This window comes from Lycium barbarum, chromosome 7 (genome assembly GCF_019175385.1).
Source record: "Lycium barbarum isolate Lr01 chromosome 7, ASM1917538v2, whole genome shotgun sequence".
Lineage (NCBI taxonomy): Eukaryota > Viridiplantae > Streptophyta > Magnoliopsida > Solanales > Solanaceae > Lycium > Lycium barbarum.
Window position 1 is genome coordinate 134208925 of NC_083343.1, and position 14933 is coordinate 134223857.

The 14933-nt window shown below is 31.6% G+C and overlaps 1 long non-coding RNA gene across 2 annotated transcripts; it reads left to right on the plus strand.

Moving 5' to 3' along the window:
• Positions 1–4728: 4728 nt before the first annotated feature.
• On the plus strand, positions 4729–7823 carry LOC132602719 (uncharacterized). Of its 2 annotated transcripts, none has more exons than XR_009567869.1 (5): positions 4729–5173; positions 5303–5438; positions 6162–6238; positions 6362–6435; positions 7395–7823. It is a non-coding gene; the product is annotated as an uncharacterized LOC132602719 (long non-coding RNA). The 2 variants fall into 2 exon arrangements; XR_009567870.1 differs by having other exon boundaries at positions 5303–5373.
• The last annotated feature ends 7110 nt before the right edge of the window (positions 7824–14933 follow it).

The following is a 14933-nucleotide window of genomic DNA, read 5'->3' on the forward strand; positions in this document are numbered from 1 at the left end:
GCTCCGCCCGTGGCTTTGAGCCAGTTGGTTAGATTTTCGTACGCTTCTCAATTTATTACTATTGGAAAAACAATAAAGGTACTTGGGGAGGTGCATTAGCCGCTGATTGGCATGAATGCCTGGAATATTGCTACCTCTGACCCCCTCTGAACTCACTAATAGCACATGAGGATCTAGCCCTCTTGCTATAACCCCTATCATACATACGCTCACTCCTTTGTTGTTGTTGTTCTTCTTCCAGATTCTGGGCATGGGCCTGAATACGAGAAATATCCATTCCTTTCTGAAGTGAGGCCATCAAGCACTCCTTAATCAAATGTGGCCCCAAACCAATGGACGCGATCTCTCATATCAGCAACTATGGCTAGAACATACCTAGCCAAAGAATTAAAATGAAGGCTATACTCTCGTGCACTCATATTCCCTTTGTCTCAGATTCAAGAACCTGTCAGCTCTGGCCCGTCGAACCTCTGGCGGCAAATAATGTCGAAGGAAAGCATCTACAAACTCTTGCCATACTGGGGGAGGTGCATTTACCCCTCTAGAAGGTATCTAGGTGCTCTACCAATGAACAGCCACATCTCGCAATCTATAAGAAGCCAACTCTAAAGACTCAATATCGGAAGCATGTATTATCCGCAATGTCTTTAACATCTCATTTATAAAGCTCTGCGGGTCCTCATCCGATTTTGACCTAAAGAATTCTGGAGGGTTCAGACTAATAAAATCACGGGCTTTAGCACTGACAGCTCTATCACCATGACCTGCACCCTGCCGCTGGGCCTGAGCGGCTACTAACTGAGTCAACAACTCGATTGCATTTCACAAGTCCTGATCTGGAGCAATAGGGGGAGGGGCTAGAGCCCTTCCATGTTCTTCTGCTACTGGAGGAATAGAGATAGCATGCGAAAGAGTGACACTCTAAGCTTCGCTATGTCCTAGCTCAGCCGGAGGATCTTGGCTAGTACCTTCTCCAGTAGCGCTCAGTATTGCGCTAACTTTCTTCTTTCTCAGAGGCATCACTGAAAATTAAACAGGAAAAGATTAGATGGTTGCACTTTTAAAACCTTCCAATACTTGCTAAACATGAACTTACCCCCTTATAACTATAAGATAACCTCATCTAATCTCATTCAACCTTGATATCCCCCCGAAACCAAAACTAGAATCGCGAACACACGACGAATCTCAATGTACAAAACCACGAGTTCCTTAGAGAGAGTTGTCTCGTGCCCCTAGGTATTCTCTACCTACCCACCCCTCCGCAAGGTTCATCCACGGAGGGTGAGTCAGGGCCTAAGATCAGGCCGAAAGGGGTGTAACAGTTATATTATGGATTTTAGTTCGAGAAAATATCATGCATTAATTAAATACTGCTATATTTGATTTTAATACTAAGAAATAGTAGTTTCAGCTATTAACACCAAATAAATCATATTAGTCTTTTAGGATTGCAAAGAGGTAATATATCGGATGGTCACTCAAATATTAGTATTTCACTTAAAAGCTCATAGAACCTATTTTAGGTGATTTTCTCATGAAATTTTGCTGACATGAAATTTTTATTTAAAGCTAGATTTGTAAGAAATAGAAAGATACTCATTTTAACTATTTTATTGACCCGCTCATTCTGTGTTATCTAGTTTACCACTTTACAAAAAAAGCCATCATATATAGATTGTCATTGGCTTATCAAGATTAATAATAATAAACTTGTAAGCATATTACTGAACCGAAGGTGATTATTTAACGTCATAGACGAAGAACGCGAGTTAATAATTCTTTTTAATCATATTGAGACATTAAATAATTAAAATTTATTTTACTAATTTAAAGATACTCAAAATACTCATTTTAAACTTTATTTTAATTGACAAATTTTATTTTAAAGATACTCATTTTATAGTAAGTTAATTAGTTACATTAAGATATTAATTTAGAATTTAAATAACAACACCTCTGTGTTTATAGATAATTTGCTATTTTATCAATTAGTTGCTTTATTATTTTCAAATGTAAAATGGTAATCTTAAAATTTTGTTTAAAAAATAAAAGAAGGGAAAAACAAGGAAAGCCCCAGCCTGAAGTCTGTGTGTAGTTATTAAAGGGAGCAAAGGTCGAGGAGGAAAAGAGGAATTTTTTTCTTTTAAAAACATTTCTTAATGCCACGTAGTGCATAGAAAGTTGTGGCCATTGTGGGAGTGATGGATGATGAGCTAAGCAAAATGGCAATTTAGTCCAGGCAGGAAAATATTTCTATTGTAGCTACAGTACAATTTTCTTTAACCCAATCATGTTACTCCATTTTAAAGTGAATTTATGAAAATAGCCTTATAATTGCCCGGAAGCATGTTGAAACCAACACTTATAATATATATAAGAGAATAAATATTCAGTATCATGACATATATTCAAATGAGATGAAAAAAAAATTTGATTAAAGTGTACAATTTACTAAATTTTTGGTACAAACACGTGTCCATTCATCATTAATGAAATTGGCAAAATTTATAGTACAATCTTACGTGTCATTCCCCAGGGAAATAAGGTACAATATGGAATGCTCTATTTACAATTTATCAATGTTTTGTTGGTCCTCCTTTGGTACTTATATATAATAAGAAATAACTATATATATATATATATATATATATATATATATATTAATTATTATTACGAGTGTGATTTAATTGAAAAATAATTAAACAAGAAGAAAGAAACAGGCTACTATTAATTTGAGTCAAGTCAAACAAAGCTTTCGAAGCAAACAAATCTCATCTCTCTTTTTGCTTTATTTTTGATACCAACAGTTAAGAATTATTTTCCCCTACCTGCTGCCGGAGAAAAATTGTATGTTATGCTTTGGGAGTCTTAATTATTATTTAGAATTTCACTGCAGATTAAGGATACTTTTGGACCTATACAGCTAGCACTGATCATAATAAAAGAATTTTAAGTAGAAATTTTGGACCCAGACAGACTGAGATAGCGAGAGAGAGGAGTTTTGTTTCAATTCTAATAACCAGAGCCCATCTACCATTCGCAAGAGTACGCGTGCTATTATAAAGTGCAGAACACCCGTCATAAAGTAGGACTGCATGAGAATTGTTCGTACACCACTTGATGCACAACTTTTATTGCTTTTCGTACAATTTACTTGAGCTGTGTTCGTCCACAACTGTCATTTCTAATATATAAAATAAATATAATATAACTAGTATGGTATGTCCGTGCGAACGTAAGAAGGAATTAAATTAGACAATTTGTTTCTAGTTTACCATAAAATTTTCAGCAAGCCGGTGAACTTTAATGTGATTGTAATATGCGTAAGCATCATAATTGAGTGTCATAAATTATAACAACACAAACAAAGATATCATTACAAATTTACAATTGAGAGTTACCAAAATTGAGTAGATTTCTGAAAAGGTTGATGGAGCTCATCTTCGATCATCTCAAATTACCTTTAGCCTTGACTGTCAAATCAATATAACTGTTATTTGCATTTTCTTTGCATGTCTCTTTATTGATGCCGAATTATTATTTTGATATTCATCTTCTCTGATTATGCTCTTCTTTTGGTTATCCATCTAAATATTATATTTTATAATAATCTCTATTGTATTGTATTGGAACTAATTTGATATTTTAATTCTTATCTGGTTTGACTTGATGTATGTTTTGTTTTTGGTTGGCTTTTCATTGTTCTTTCTTTTTATAATTCTTGGAAAGGGATAATCACAATGGATTTTTTTTTTTTTTGACTAATAGTCTATATCAATCTAATTCACCCCCTCTTTGGTCGGTTTTCGTTTCTCTTAAAGATAAAAGAAACATTGCTGCATTAATATTACCTTAGACTTTTCTAAAGCTTGTGGAAGATCATACGAACTGATTTACGTTTTGCATTTAACAGTAGCTTAGAGACCATTGTTTCTACTACTCGAACTTCATTAAGTGGCGATTTTTCATCTGCAAGACGTGTGCCAGTAGGAATTTGAGTTATCAAGAAGCAGAATAATTATATTATGCTACATCTATAACAAATCAAGGTTTTGTCCAAGTAATTCATGCATTATTTAGTGGAATAGTTACAAAACAGAGCAGTATTTATTGAAAATCCTTGTTAGGACCTTCATGTTGCCTATCCGACACTGCTGCATCTTTTCTATTTGCTGGATATTTGTGTTTAAAATAAGAACATTGAAGCGGAATTTAATTTCCACTCAATTACAATATTATTTTATACTAATTTTATGATAACGTTTACAGGCACATATTATAATAAAAAATAACTCAAAAATATATCACGTACTGAGTCTATACTCAAACAATCAAAATAAGGTAGAACATATTAGCACCTATTAATTAAGAAGAAATTTACCCCAAGACATGACTTAAAGAATCAATCCCATTTCTTTATTATTTATCAAGTGTTGTAGAAAGCATCTCTATTTAAGATCAAAAGATTAATTATTAAATTTTCACATAAAGTTAGAATTTTTGAGTTCTATTTGGCGCAGTAACTGGTAAGTATGATTATTGAGTCTTTGACTGTGTGAGAATGAAGTAATAAATTAGATTTATTCAGATCAAATCTTAATCCGCAAAAGTCTTTCCCCCTAATTAAATATTTAGTATATTTCTCCTCATTTTATTTTACATTTGAAATTTGATTTTATTTTGAAAATTAATTATTATTGAACAAATATTTGATTTTTACTTAAATTAGTCTCTATATTTCTTTAGATAATTGCAATTTAAAAAGTAATTGGCATATTTTTCTACTATTAATAAGTGAAGCCTTAGGTGCGACAAGGGTGCTTTGATTATTCTATGTTATCTGTGTCGCTTGCGTTACTTCATTTCCATATCGCTTTGAATCTCTTAGCCGTATCTGACCTCTTTTTATGTTTTTATTGAGTCGAGGGTCTCTCGGAAACAGCCATCCTACCTTGGTAGGAGTAAGGTCTGCGTACACTCTACCCTCCCCAGACCCCACGTTGTGGGATTTCACTGGGTTGTTGTTGTTGTTGTTGTAGGTGCGACAAGGGCATATACGTAAATAAATCAAAGCTGCTGATTTTAATCTGCTTCTTCTGGTAAACCGTTTGATGACACGTGCATAGGTGTTTATTGTAAGCATATCTACGTGCAACTTCCCGTCTCCCCTGTAAGCTTGTACATTTATTGTATCTTATTTTTACTCCGATGTTTGTTGTTTTTCTTATAAATTATTTTCTTTTTTCTTGCTCCTGAGAACTTTGAATGGATTTAATGTAATCATTCTGATGCATTCAAGGTGTTTGATGATATGCTTGACCCAATTGAAAGTAGATGAAAGCAAAAGAAATTTCAAAGACCGGAAAAAGGGTGAGAAGAGGCTTCATATTTTGAAAATGATAAGTGGGGATAATTAATATGCATTTGTACTGCAGGTACCTCCAAGTTTTATGTTTTAAAGTTCGTGAACTATACATTTAGTTTATTATATCTTTTACATAGTTATTGAATAAGTCACCATCAAGTGATTCGTTTTCTCGAGCTCGAAAAATTCTTCTTAAGAAGCGCTTGGCTCCAATGCGGGTACCAAACACCAGGTGGGAAACCAAAAAAACAAATTGTTCTCTCTGTCAATCTATCTTTTTTGGCTGATAAAGAATACTAATAGTTCAATTGTTCCCCTTTCTCAAAATTCATAAATGTTAAGTTACACATTAGAATTGTTAGTCTACAATGCCTCCAACCATTTTGCTTCCTTGACAAGAGAGAAATTGGTTTAGTTTGCGTTTTTAGTTGATTTCAGGAATTGCATTTTTGCTGAAGTTAAGTTGTGTTTTTGTTTTACCATATTGGAAGAACTGAAGTAAATGGGAAAAGGAAGAATCAATAATCTTTTGTCATTTCTTTCGTGATAATTATTATTTAGTTTATTGTGCATATACTTTTCTTAGTTCATGCAGATATGGTTCTCTGGTCAGTTTCTATTCTTTTGTGAATTCACTTTTGCTTATGATTGTAGATGGTTTGGGTACATTGATACTGAAGCCAAGAAAGAATAAACATTTTGTGGTTGAGAAAACTTGAAAAGTGTAATTGATGCTTAATTAGTTTGACTTATGCTCTTATCTAATCTAATAAGGCTGTTCTTTGACTTTCAGTGGACTACTCAAATCTCTTCAACTTTGTCAAATGTAGGATCATAATTTCAAGTATCTGCAGCATGATTACCGGGAAGGTAAACAAAAATATTGCTGCTTTGATTGACGTAGTATTATGAAGAGATTGATGCATCCATATGCCTATTTATATTTTAAATTCAGTAAGAGATCTAGAGTCGAACCTCAATTTCTCGTTTCAGGTTCAAAAAAGAAGCACCACAGTCGGCATGCTTTAAGGAAAAAGGCCAGGAAATAGATGATGTCATTCAACAAGGTAATAAACTATGAACTTTTTTTTATGTTTAATATACAGTTCAGAAAGCAGAGATGTTCTTAAAAATAAATAAAGAAGAATTCATTTTACTTGGCATGGTTATCCCTTTTGGAATAAATTGCCGATTAAACTTTTTAGATCATATGAGATCAGAAATGTTACTTTGGTGTTATAGGTGTCTCGTGCTTGATTTCGTTGTTCAGCTAATTAGGTTTTGTGTCTTTATTTAAGTTAAGATGATGAATATGTCGACTTGTAGCAGAAAAGATACTTTTTTTTGTGTGCTAATTATGGAGGTTTAAGAGCACTGTTAAATTAGATAATGTTTACTTTTTCTTGAGTTTTGCTAAATGATTGCTACTTTCATTGAAAACGATCAGTTTTCCTATATCACGCAGAGAAAAAAGTACAAATTATGATCAGTTTAGAAGCTCTTTTGCCCCTAATTGAGCCCTTTGTTACTTTAGGTGCTTTCTTATTGTTGTTTTCCCTGACATAATTAATACTTGCCTATTAGTGAAAAACAAATTACCATCTTTCAACAATCTATTCTTTGCTATCTTATCCTAAATGTGTTTGATGGTAGGCACAAATCACAAATAGATGATTTGACCTATTTGAAGGTATAGAAATCGGAGACCTTATCATTACGTATTTTCTTTTCAGAAAGCTAATTTGTATTTACAGCTAAAACTAAAAATCAAGATTGTTATTTTAGATTTACCTTCTAACGGCATAGCCACATTATCAGTTACTGTTCATGGTGGATCCTTTTATGAGTGACCAGTCTTGAAGACGCTACCAAGGTTTTGGACCAGAAAGAAAGAAATGGTAGAACGTTCTTTTGTGCCAGCTTATCCTAAATGTTTTTGAGTAATATGCAGCCTTAAGGATAAAGACAATATCTATAAATAAGTCTGAAAGAACCATTTATAATCCTCTTTCTGGACTTCTTGTAGGTTGCAGCATCAACAGAGCCAACACTAGGAACTTGTGTGTCAGCTATGGAGATTCGAATAATTGAGGGAAGAGAGGGAGAGAGAGATAGTAGATGATTTATATAAAGGCCATTACAGAAGGGAAATTGCTTGCGCTGATTTTATCAAGTGGCCAGGTACTGATGCTTGAATATTGCAGTGGCTCCGGTGTACACCTGCCTCCTAAATCTTTCCAAATTGAATTAGTATGTTACTGTGATTTTACTTGAAGCAGGTTAAGAAATTCTATAAGTGCCAATCAAGAAAGTGAATTACTACTGCTAATGATAGAATCATTTAACCAAATGTAGGGTCGTTGGCTATATAGTGTTTATACCTACCAGCTATTATAATCTGTTGAACTAAATTAGAGTTTCCAGGTTGAATGTTAACTCTAGCGCATCCATATTCTTCCTCTATACCAAATACTGCTGCGCATACATTGTCACAATATTTACAGTCTTTGGAGGAGAGAGATCTATTTTAAATCAAACTTTTTCAAGAGGGCAGCTACGTAAATTTCTTTATTGTAATTATTGATAAAACTACCTCAACATCAACAGGTTTAGAAACAAAATTCGTAGCTTGTCAATAGTACATCACTTTTACACTAAATCAAACACCAAAAGGAGAGAAGAAAGTAATAAGAAACAATACAGTAGTAAATTACTGAGGTTGTGGAATTGATATCACATTTTTCCCTATCATTTTTGTGTTACTTCGCAACTACCCTATCCATAAAATAAAAACCTTTGAGAATGGTGTTCACTCAGACTACTTGAATGGCTCCTTGTGCTGATGAGTTTGTTATTAGAGTCACTACAAACAATAAACCCTTCCTGCTTTGCAAGAGCGTCTATATTATATATATAAATTGTATTTTATGTACCATCACTTTAGTTTAAATTAAAAGTCTTTTAGATGAAAAGAGTCAGACTTTTTTATCATTATCATGACAATGAAAGTTGTTCATTGATGTAAAAGAAAATTAGTAAGAATATGAGGGAAAATTAATATTTTGATTCTAAATTTTTTCTTTTAAATTCTTTAATATTTTATATGTATACCGACAGGTTGATATCCATTTCAATTAAGTAACTGTTCAGATCCAAACATAAGAACCATTTTGTTGTATATATTGGAATAAAATATTTTTATTAAATTAATTAAAAAATATATTATAACTTTTTATATTAATTTTTACAAAGAAATCAAAATTATAAAGATATATGTTATATCATTAATGGCCAAATTTTAATTCTGAAATGAAAATATAAAGTAATACATTTTATAAATGTAAAGAAACAATAATCAGAAACTGCAAAGGAGAGTAAATAAGTAAAGTATTGACAATGAAGGAAAACGGGGATAAATGTCACTCCCTCCCTTTACTTTTACTTGTCGACGTTAACATATCAAGGAAAAAAAATTCTTCTTCTTATTTTACCCTTCACATTAATTATTCATTTTCAAATCATTTTCTGAGGCTATTGAGACTATATACCAATAAATATGGATATTATGATAAAATATATACTTTATTTATTAATTTTCAAAGAACGTGAAAAGTCAAAAGTGAACAAGCTATGTGTAGGAGCATTAAAATAACTTTTGGTACAAATTTGCATTGCTATTGTTCGTCCTCTCTTCACGTTTAAAGTATTGACAAAGAAGGAAAACGGGGATAATAGAAATAGAAAAGAAGATAAATATAAAATAGAAAAATAAACATATATTTTTAGTAATGTGACCAAGTAATATGGACGAAGGGAGTACTTCATTTTTATTAATTCTTAAAGAACGTGAAAAGTCAAGTATAGTAATGTGGCCAAGTAATATAGGACGGAAGGAGTATTTCATTTATTAATTCTTAAATGACATGAAAAGTCAAAAGTGAACAAGTAAAAGTGCACGGAGAAAATAAATATTAATTCTCAAAGAATGTGAAAAATAAAAATTGAACAAATTAAATTGCACGGAGGAAATAAATTTGTGTAGGAGAATTAAAATTAAACTGCATATGTCTATACATGAGAAGAGAATAAATATTCAGCTAGAACACGAAAAATTAAAAATGAACAAGTAAAAGTGCACGGAGAAAATAAATGTGTCGGAGAATTAAATTTAAAGTGCATACGTCTATACATGAAAAGGGAATTAAATATTAAGTACTATGACACATGTCTACGTTAATATGGACGAAGGGAGTACTTCATTTTTATTAACTCTTAAAGAACGTGAAAAGTCAAATATAGTAATGTGGCCAAGTAATATGGGACGGAATGAGTACTTCATTTATTAATTCTTAAATAACGTGAAAAGTCAAAATGAACAAGTAAAAGTGCATGGATGAAATAAATATGTGTTGAAGAATTAAAATAGAAGTGCACACGTGTATACATGAGAAGAGAATAAATATTTAGTACTATGGCATATATCCACGTGGGATTTATTAATTCTCAAAGAATATGAAAAGTCAAAAGTGAACAAATTAAAGTGCATGGAGAAAATAAATTTGTGTAGGAAAATTAAAATTGAACTGCATATGTCTATACATGAGAAGAGAATAAATATTCAGCTAGAACACGAAAAGTCAAAAGTGAACAAGTAAAAGTGCACGGAGGAAATAAATGTGTCGGAGAATTAAATTTAAAGTGCATACGTCTATACATGAGAAGAGAATAAATATTAAGTACTATAACACATGTCTACATGGGATATAAAAATAGTTGGATAAAGATACAAATTATATAGCTCATGGTACAAGAATTTAATGCGGTTACAATTCGTGAAGTTGTTGGTACAAGCTTGGGGAGTCGTGTTCGTCCCCCCCAAGCCGCTTATATATAATGAAAACTAACAAACTATGCCCGTGCGATGCACGGGGCCCAACATGATTAATTTGGTTATTCAATTTAGTTAGTCTTTATGATTTGTATATTTTGTAAAGGATATCGCGATTCTCCTTAGTAAGTCTCCATATTTTTTTTCCTTTCCTCTATTTTTTCCCTTAATTTCTCAATTGTTGTTAAAATTTATCTTATTTTGCTTATGTCCGCCTCTTTTTATATTTAGTAAGTTGACAATTCAAATATCGTACATGTCAAGTTTACAATCACAAGATTCAAAGGATATTTTATTATATTATACACATTTTTAATTTAGAATCACAAAACTTGAAAGTCTATCTTTATTTCTTAAAAATCATGTCTAGCCAAACGTAGACACTTAAATTGAGATAGAGGGAGTATATGCCAAATGAAGGAAATGAAAGGATAATTAAGACACTGCGGACCGGTGGGGACTGAAAAAGTAAATGCACAAGAGGTAGAATTAATGTTCAACTTCTGAAATATACACATGTTAGTCCCTGCTTAGAGTATAATTTCAATTGCTTTTTGTACAACTTATTGTTGTTGTGTTCGTCCACCTTGGGCGTTTATATATAAGAAGAAGAAAAATATAGAATAGAAAAATAGACATATATTTTTAGTAATGTGGTCAAGTAATATGGAACGAAGGGAGTACTTTATTTATTAATTTTTAAAGAACGTGAAAAGTCAAGTAATATGGGACGAAGGGAGTACTTCATTTATTAATTTTTAAAGAACGTGAAAAGTCAAGTAATATGGAACGAAGGGAGTACTTCATTTATTAATTTTTAAATAACGTGAAAAATCAAAAGTGAACAAGTAAAAGTGCAGGGAGAAAATAAATATGTGTCGGAGAATTAAAATTAAAATGCATACATGTATACATGAGAAGAGAATAAATATTCAGCAAGAACGTGAAAAGTCAAATGAACAAGTAAAAGTACACGGAAGAAATAAATATGTGTCGGAGAATTAAAATTGAAGTGCATACGTGTATACATAAGAAGAGAAATATATATCCACGTGAGATTTATTAATTCTTAAAGAACGTGAAAAGTCAAAAGTGAACAAGTAAAAGTGAACGGAAGAAATAAATTTGTGTAGGAGAATTAAAATTGAACTACATACGTCTATACATGAGAAGAGAATAAATATTTAGCAAGAACGTGAAAAGTCAAAAGTGAACAAGTAAAAGTGCACGGAGGAAATAAATGTGTCGGAGATTAAAATTGAAGTGCATACGTCTATACATGAGAAGGGAATAAATATTAAGTACTATGACATATGTCCACGTGGGATAAAAAAATAGTTGGGTAAAGTGTACAAGTTATATAGCTTATGGTACAATTATTCATCGCGTGTACAATTTGTGAAGCTTTTGGTACAAGTATTTGATGTTGTGTTAGTCCTCTTTAGAGGCTTATATATAATAGAAATATTAAGTACTATGACATATGTTCATGTGGGATAAAAAAAAATTGGGTAAAGTGTACAAGTTATATAGCTTATTGTACAAGCATTCATTGCGTGTACAATTTGTGAAGCTTTTGGTACAAGTATTTGATGCTGTGTTAGTCCTCTTTAGAGGCTTATATATTAAAACTAGCGATATAAGGCCCAATGTGTTTGTTCACTTTAATTAACCAGTCTTTAAGGTTTGTATTTTGTAAATAATTTTTAAAAATTTGTCATTGTCATGACAAAGAAAGTTGTTCATCGATGTGAAAAAGAAAATTAGTAAGAAGGTGAGGGAAAATTAATATTTTGATCCTAGATTTATTCTTTTAAATTCTTTAATATCTCATAGGTATACCGACAAGTCAATATCCATCTCAATTAATTAACTGTTCAGATCCAAACATGAGAATCATTGTGTTGTATATATTGGATTTTTTAAAAGCAAAACTAATAAAATATTTTTATTAAATTAATTAAAAAATATGTTAATAAGGGGTACATTTGTTACATTATAATTTTTTATATTAACAATTATAGATAAAAAAAAGTTGTTACAGAGAAATCAAAATTAGAAAGATATATACTATATCGTAAATCACCAAATTAATTCTTAAATAACGTGAAAAATCAAAAGTAATTGTCCACGTTAACATATCAAGAGAAAGAAATTTTTCTTATTATTATTTTACCCTTCACATTAATTATTGATTTTCAAATCATTTTATAAGGCTACTGAGACTATACTACATTAATAAATATTGATATCATGATAAAATATATACTTCATTTATTAATTCTTAAAGAACGTTAAAAGTTAAAAGTGAACAAGTAAAAGTGGACAGAGGAAATAAATGTGTCGGAGAATTGTTCGTCATCTCTTCACGTTTAAAGTATTGAGAAAGAAGGAAAACGGGGATAAAAGTCACTCCCTTTATTAGAGAGAGATAGGAGTACAATAGTAAAATACATCTTTTATTTATGATTTCTTAAGGGTCGTGTAAAACGGAAAGTGGGCAAGTAATATGGGACAGAGAGAGTATATATTTTACCATAATATTTATATTTATTGATGTATAATGTCAATATCCTTGGAAAATGATTTGAAAATGAGTAATTAATGTGAAGGATAAAATTAATAATAAGAAGAAAATTCAACGTGGACAGTAAAAGTGCACGGACGGTGCATGCATGTATACATGAGAAGATAATAAATATTCAGTACTATGACATATGTTCACATGGAATTAAAAAGTAGTTGGTTAAAATGTACAATTTATTGTCCACATGGAATTAAAAGTAGTTGGTTGAAGTGTACAATTTATATAGCTCTTGGTACAAGTATTCATTGCGCGTACAATTTGTAAAGCTTGTGGTACAAGCATTTTATGTTGTGTTTGTCCACTCACCACACTTATATATAATAGAAATAAAGAAAAATATAGAATAGAAAAATAGACATATATTTTTAGTAATGTAGCAAAGTAATATGGGACGAAGGGAGTACTCCATTTATTAATTCTTAAAGAATGTGAAAAGTCGAGCATAGTATAGTAATGTGGCCAAGTAATATGGGACGAAGGGAGTACTTAATTTATTAATTCTTAAAGAATGTGAAAAGTCAAGTAATTTGCCCAAGTATAGAAGAGAATAAATATTCAGTACTATAGTATATGCCTATGTGGGATTTCTCAATTCTTAAAGAACGTGAAAAGTCAAAAGTGAACAAGTAAAAGTGCACGGAGAAAATAAATAAGTTCATACGTGTATACATGAGAAGAGAACAAATATTAAGCACTATGACATATGTCCACGTGAGATAAAAAAATAGTTGGTTAAAGAGTACAAAGCCAAGTAATATGGGATGGAGGGAGTACTTCATTTATTAATTCTTAAGAACGTGAAAAGTCAAGTATAGTAATGTGACCAAGTAATATGGACGAAGAGAGTACTTCATTTATTAATTCTTAAAGAACGTGAAAAGTCAAGTAATATGGGACGGAGGGAATACTTCATTTATTAATTCTTAAAGAACGTGAAAAATCAAAAGTGAATAAGTAAAAGTGCACGGAGGAAATAAATATGAGTCGGAGAATTAAAATTGAAGTGCATACATGTATACATGAGAAGAGAATAAATATTCAGCAAGAACGTGTAAAGTCAAAAGTAAACAAGTAAAAGTGCACGGAGGAAATAAATATGTGTCGGAGAATTAAAATTGAAGTGCATACGTGTATACATGAGAAGAAAATAATTTTTCAGTACTATGACATATGTCCCCGTGGGATTTATTAATTCTTAAAGAACGTGAAAGGTCAAAAGTGAACAAGTAAAAGTGCACGGAGAAAATAAATTTTTGTAGGAGAATTAAAATTGAACTGCATACGTCTATACATGAGAAGAGAATAAATATTCAGCAAGAACGTGAAAAGTCAAAAGTGACAAGTAAAAGTATACGGAGAAAATAAATGTGTCGGAGAATTAAAATTGAAGTGCATATAGAATAGAAAAATAAACATATATTTTTAGTAATGTGGTCAAGTAATATGAGACGAAGGGAGTACTTCATTTATTAAAATTCTTAAAGAACAAGTATAGTAATGTGGCCAAGTAATATGGGACGAAGAGAGTACTTTATTTATTAATTCTTAAAGAACATGAAAAGTACTCATTAGGGTGGCTCAGTTGGTTGAGCATGAGGCTTTCATAATGGAAGTCTCAGGTTCGAAACCCCCTACCTACAACAGCAGGGGATTTGCCTTCTGGGTCGAGCTCGTCGCACCAGGTTTGCCTAGTGCGGGTTACCTCTCTTATGTGGTTTGCGAGCTATTACACAGGAGTTGGGTTTACCCTTTGCGCACCCGAAGAGTAGCGGCTGCGGGTTCCCATGTCATCAAAAAAAGAACTTGAAAAGTCAAGTAATTTGCCCAAATAAAGAAGAGAATAAATCTTCAGTACTATAACATCTGTCTACGTGGGATTTATTAGGAAGCTGTGTTCGTCCTCCTTCCATGCTTATATGTAATAAAAATAGAAATATAATAGAAAAAATAAAAAAAATAAGAGTATTACTATATTTTATTCTTCTTATTTTTTATATCATCATGTACTATTTTAATTTTTTTAGGATGCATTCATTAATCAAATTAGCCCACTAAATTTACTTATCATATATCTCATACTTTGAATGGGA